Source organism: Lactuca virosa, chromosome 9, assembly GCF_052849685.1.
Source record: "Lactuca virosa cultivar CGN04683 chromosome 9, Lactuca_virosa_CGN04683_v6, whole genome shotgun sequence".
NCBI lineage: Eukaryota > Viridiplantae > Streptophyta > Magnoliopsida > Asterales > Asteraceae > Lactuca > Lactuca virosa.
In genome coordinates this window covers 10,546,348-10,552,923 of record NC_136434.1, presented here as the reverse complement: position 1 = coordinate 10,552,923, position 6,576 = coordinate 10,546,348, and positions in this window count along the sequence as shown.

Sequence of the window (6,576 nt, the reverse complement as noted above, 5' to 3'; positions counted from 1 at the left end):
CTCGGCGAGTCCCTTTGATCTGATTTCTCATTCAGACGATTTCAACCAGATCTATCACTCTAAACTATAGATCTATCATCCCAAGGCTCAATCATTACGTAAATCTTCGATCTTTATGTTCATACATGATGCTATTGCTTCAAAACGCCAATACATGCTCTTCATGAAGGTTTTTGCTCATCAACCCTCATTTGGACCACTAAAGCTGAGACATCTAGACTCTAAGGACCTTAGGAGGTCCAGATCTGAGGTTTCCAACCACAACCAGGTCTCATTCGACTCATAGATTCAAAAGATGGAAGCAAAGCCCTAAAACTCCCAAAATGAGATCTAGTATAAGGAATGAACAAGATGAGGACTTTATATCTTCTCTTAGCAGCTAAAACACTCAATACCACAGATCCACTGCCTTCCTTTGTTCCCTATCATGAAGCTCTTCGTCCTTCTTCATAGAAATGCACCAAGAACCACAATATGAGCTTTTCTCTCACTCTCTAGCTCCAATAGCAATTAGGGTTTGCTCTCAGGGGAAGGTAGCCGCAAATGAGGCTATAAATGCCTTTAAATAGGTCCCAAACCTGGGAAATTAGGGTTTCTCTGCCCAGCACCTACTCGGCGAGTCCCTCCTCTAACTCGTCGAGTCCATTCATTAAATCCACGCGAGCAACTCGACTCGACTCGGTGAGTTGGTCCCTTAACTCGTCGAGTCCCTCCTTAAATCTCAAGATTAACATACACAATAATGTACCTGAAAATCCGGATGTTATAATTCTCCCCCACTTGAATTAGATTTCGCCCTCGAAATCGCTCCTCCACAACATATAGATCTAATCAAATAACCAAACAGCACCATCGAAAGGGTCTCATACCACACAACTATCTTCTTGTCTGGACACCTGAATCCAAACAGGAACTCCTCCCTGGAAAAGGACAGACCCATCTGCCACTATGCTACCCCTTCTGACTCTCAAGAATCTGGAACTCTAGTAGCCTGACACATAACCAGACCGCCATCTCCAGATGTCACCACGTTATTCGCTCCTCGAATAACAGTTGGATTAATGTCTAAGTCCATAACTATATTTGGTATGTACTTGACCCGACCCGGCATGGTCCATTTGGGTTGCACTTCACCGGCACAATTTATATGGATAGTCTTTTGATAATAGTATATTTATGATTTATATTAATATATTATAAGTTCCAATATATTAATATGGAATCATATTATTTAATTAGTATTGATCAAGAATTAATTTAGAATTAATTAAGTGATCAAAAAGAACTAATTAAATATGGACTCTTATATATATGGAATGGGCCAAGTTCATTTAGGTTGGGCTAAGCTTTCATGGATGGTCCATGGAGCTTTTAACCCATGGATCCTATGTAAATGAAAGGTCATGGGTATTAGGGTTTACATGGATGTAACCCTAATCCTCCATAATATATAAAGGGGTCCTTGGCTCACAAAATTGGCACAAGTGTGTGAAAATAAGAGTGGGCCGATTTTAGTGTGCATACATATTCTCTCAAGTTCTTCCAAGGTGTTTTGGTGATTTGTGATTCCATTTGAGGCTTCCACACTATTAGGGCTAAGCTCTTAAAGCTTGAAGACATCAAGCTACATCAAAAGGTATGTCATCTAACTAGAACTTTGTAGTATAGGTGCTTCATAATATGCTAGTTAGGATGAAACCTTGGAATAGTTAATATTTGCATGTATAATAGAGAAAAAACATAGATCCAAGGTTTATAGGGTTGCATGTACACCATAGGAGTGTTAGAATGCTCAAAACCCAACAGTGGTATCAGAGCCATGGGTTGTTTTCTGTTATATTGATGCAAATGTTTTATTTTCAAGTTGGAAAAAAAAGGAAAAAAAACATGACGTTTGTCAAATTTTAAGATAATTACTTGTTTTTGTGAAAAACTAATTATTTGTAAAATTTGAATCATTTGCTATATGAGTTGAATTAGGTCAAATTTAGTAAAAGATAAAAGGATATGATTATTTTATTAGTTTTAAAAGTTTAATCTAAAGAGTTTTTTGAAACCTCCATAAGTTATGGATATGAAAAGGTTTTTAAAAAAATTGATTCAAAGTTTTTTTATGGAGTTACAAAACTTGGTCTTAATTTTTTAAAGAATTCCATAACTTGTTCTTAAGTTATGGAACATGAAAAGTTTCATCATAAAATAAGTATTTAACTCCATAAGTTATGGAATCCAAAAGTTTTCAAGAGTTACAAAACTTGCCCTCAAGTTTTGGAATTTGGAAAAAGTTTTTTATGATAAAAAAAAAGAATTGAATTCTAAAACTTTTGAGTTCATAACTTAAACAATTAATTAAATGGTTTTAATTTTGAATTTAATAATTGGAATTATGATGTTTTTATTGAATAATTCAATTAACTCTTATGGACTTTATTAATAGATAATTAAAGTGTTTAATTAAAAGAGAATTAATAATTCCATAATGACATGGTTTAAATTTAATTAAATTAAGAGTATAGTTTAATTAATAGATTAAACCACCAAGTATTTTAAATGTCTAAAATACACCCTTATACTATTATAATATTAAAATTTTAATATATTATATGTATAAGAGCAAGTCGTCTTACCATTAGTAGGCCTCATTCACGAAGCCGGTCTATAAGGGGGGTATAAGGTTACTGCCTATAAAATGGCAGTTTAATGGGTGTCCACTCTCACCCACCGCTTCCTTGACTGGTGGAGGGTCGTTAGCCGAACAGGTAGGACAAGGACTATAATTCTCCCTTCATTATAAGTATAATGATAAATACTAAGTAACTAAACACTTATAAATTCCCAATCTTAGTTACTTAGGAAAATGTGAATAAGGTGCTAATCCATGAAATTACACTTTGCACTTTGTTTAAGCTGTTAGTGGAGCGTGTGTGGTTAACCGGCACACTAACCTGGACTTAACAAGGTAGGCAAAGGGTAACTTAATGTTTATCATAGTATCGTTGGAGCGTGTGTGGTTAACCGGCACATCGATTGAGGGGTAAATATTAAGGGTACCAAGTATATTTGCATGGTTACTTCACACCTTGTTTTGTGATCCTCGGCATCCCAGTCACAAAACCTGAAGGGCACACTCGAGATTGAAACATGTCATTGAAAAGTTCAATTAATCTCAAAAGAATATAGGAGTTTCAAAACCAATTAAAACCTAATAATACATTTCGTTTATCTTCGTGGAAATTGGTGAATCGTCATTCACCTACCTTCAAATATTTTATAGCTTGGATTACGGAATCCCTCTTCCAAGTTATAAAATAGTTTGTTGGGTCCTAGCCTTAATATATCATATTGGGTGTTATATTAAGGACTTAAATCAAATTTACGTGAATTTCTCCCATTGTTGATGTCTGGTTTAGACAACAATGATCTTCCCAAACCAAGCTTTCCTAATGAATATGACTTCCCGAGTTTGGCTCATGGAAGTCATACTTCTCTTCCTCCACCTCCTCCAATTATTCTCCCTAACCCACAAGTTCAAGGTCACTCAAGCCCTAATGGCAAGCAAGGTCTATGTGTGATCACATCTTAGAGATGAAGTCACATATTGACAAGCCGGGAGAGTTGGGTGTCAAAGTCTTGAGAAAGTTGGATGTTCAATCACTTTCTAAGTCACATAGTGAGTTCCTTTGGGACTACTATGAAACAGACTATGACATGAACCTTAATGATCATATCTATTTGCTTGGTGCTGCTGAATCAGTGATGATTTGGAACGATAGTAAAGCAAATTTGATTAGAAGATCAACTTCCCAAAAACTTTATGGACAGTGACAATGGTGACACTAGAAATCCAGAAAAAGCATTCTCTTCCCAATGGAAAGGGATTGGCCATATTCAACCCGGTTGACCAAATGGTAAAGATAAAGGCTAAGTCTGAGATAGTCCCATTACCAAAGGGTCCATTTGTTTATTTTACCAAAGGAAGGGGCGTTGATTGCAAAGCTGCCAAATTTACCTAAGGATGTTAAAGTCAATAAGTTTGACTCTACATCAGGTAGAGCCCATTATCTAACTCTGTTAAGTTCTATTCTGAGATCCTCATTACATGATGTGACTGGGTCACATGTTGATGTTTTAAGAATCAAAGAATAGAGAGAAATCTTAAAGGAAGTATATGCTGATTCTGATCGCGAAGGTGGATTTCGATCGCATCAGAATTTTGAGCAGTTGCTTAAGAAGTTATGATATATTTCTAAGGAATAGATAACAACAATTTTCCATGTGGATTGTAAGGATAAGTTTTTCCGCAAAGTTTTAAAATAAAAGAAAATTGTTTAATTTTATTTATTTGAAGTATCCTTACAATGGCATTTGTGGAAAATTGTTGCTTATATGATTCCACTGACAGCAATATTGGAAAATGGATTTGATTCTTTCATTTGTGGTAGTGTCTAAATTTACCAAATCAGGAAAGTTCCTCATCGCCCAAGTTTCAATTGGACCGAAACTTGGAATCATGCAAGTTGAATAGTATGATGAATGAGAACTTTCAAGCATTGGAAAATCAAGACTAATTACTTGTTCACATGGATGTGCGAGTCAAGTGAAGGACTAAAGGGATTGAGTACACATTCTTGTGCACTGGTCATGTCCACCACAAAGCTCGTTAAGACTATTTGATTTACTAAAGTTTAGTAAATATGGTTATACTTACAAGTTTAAGTATAATTCTGAAACATTAGAAAAGTCTCAATGTGTCAAATTAGGCAGAAAGATAAAAGTTTCTCAAATCTGAAAACATGGGAGAGTACTTTAGTATCATGTTTGTGATCATCTTAATGATTTAGAAATCATATCACAATTAGTCCTCTAAAGGTCATCTTAGTGCATTCTTATGACTAAGAAGAGGATTCATGAATTGTTGAAATGGTTAGATCAGGAAGATGAGTCATACTTCGTTCCAAAACAATTCTTAGAGTCACACTCTAAGATTGTAACTTGAGTGACATATCTTAAAGAAAGGTTTAAAACACTTGTCAAATGTAAGAGTAAAAGTGTCCTACTCTTGTACATTTGAAATTGGTAAGTGTGATGTTTTGGATAAAACAAAGACCAACTAAGGCCAATTGTGTGAAGTGTTTGTCTTGATAAAGAATCCGCACTATCTCTTGAATATTTGGCAAGATAGTCTTATATGTCAAGAGGATAGTGGGAGTCTTAAAGATCCTAAAAAGAATTTCAAGAACTAATCAAGAATCAAACCTGAGGTTCTTCACTAGCACACGACTTGAGGTTTATGACCTATCGTGTTGACATATTCTGTGCCCATTCCAGTTAAAGTTGGCTTTGCATAGGAGTTCTGAAAGTTCTCAATTGGTTGCATAACAACTTGGAAGCAATGACAGGCCCTGTACTGCCAGGTGGCAAGAAGTTAAGATTGCATAAGTTCAGTCCATATGAGTTTGGATTTGTCATTATCCTTGTCTTATGACTATGGTTTTGACGATTCACATGGATAAGAACACATACACCATAAAATCTAAGGGTCATAAGGTTTCTCTCCGATTCATGAAAATGATGGTGAGGAAACACTTCCACCAAGTAGATTTGAAGCAGATGGCAAAATGTCTATACAATTGAGACTATGATTACAGCATCCATTTTCATAGTTCTGAAATTGTTTAGACACACATGCATGCTATCTAAGGAAAGGTGTATGATTTTGATAAAGTTTTATCAAAGCATCTCGTATCAGAAATCTGAACTTTGGTAAGAAAGTCAATGAAGTATTGATTTCTAGAAGTCCAGCTGATTTCTGAGTACATGTCAAAGCTAGTGGGAGCATAAGTGTTATGCTAATAATCATCATGTTAGTGGGAGAATGATAATTATTGTTAGTGTTGCAAGTTAGCAATGTTAATTATAGAAAACAAAAGTTTCAATTCGTGAGGCTGCAGGGATTGAAAAAGTTGTTTTGCTATAATTAAGGGAGAGGATATACTTCATTTCAGTTCTAAAGGCTTAGATTGAGACCTTAATCATCTTTAGTCAAGAATATATATATGAATTTCATGTTGGATTGGTTCAACTTAAGGAAATTCTATATATTGCGTTCTCAAAATTCGATTATGATTACGGCATCCCTCTTTATAGTCAAATTTTGAAAACATGGCAAATAAAAATATTGTAGCAAAAGACTGGTCTAGAATCATGTCTTTATGTGAGACATCATGAATCGTGTACCATTTGCTTTGGGTACAAGATCGATTGCATGTGCTATAATATTTGTCATTTCTAAATTTTTCCAAATGCCCAGAGGCATTAAGAAGGGAAAAGGTCTAGAATTGGATATGACTAAAATGATTAAGCAATTGTCGAGGACAATCTGAGGTTTACCAAAGATTGGTTGCTTAGGGACAGTTGGAAGTATAGTGCTAATTTTGGAAGGACCATATTAACATATTCTGAAAAGAGGCATCTCTTATTCAGAAGTGATAGTCAAAATGAGAATATGGAGTTGTCTCCATAGGTGGAAGTTATCTGTGTAAGATTAGAAAACTTAATGCAAGAAGCATGTCCAAA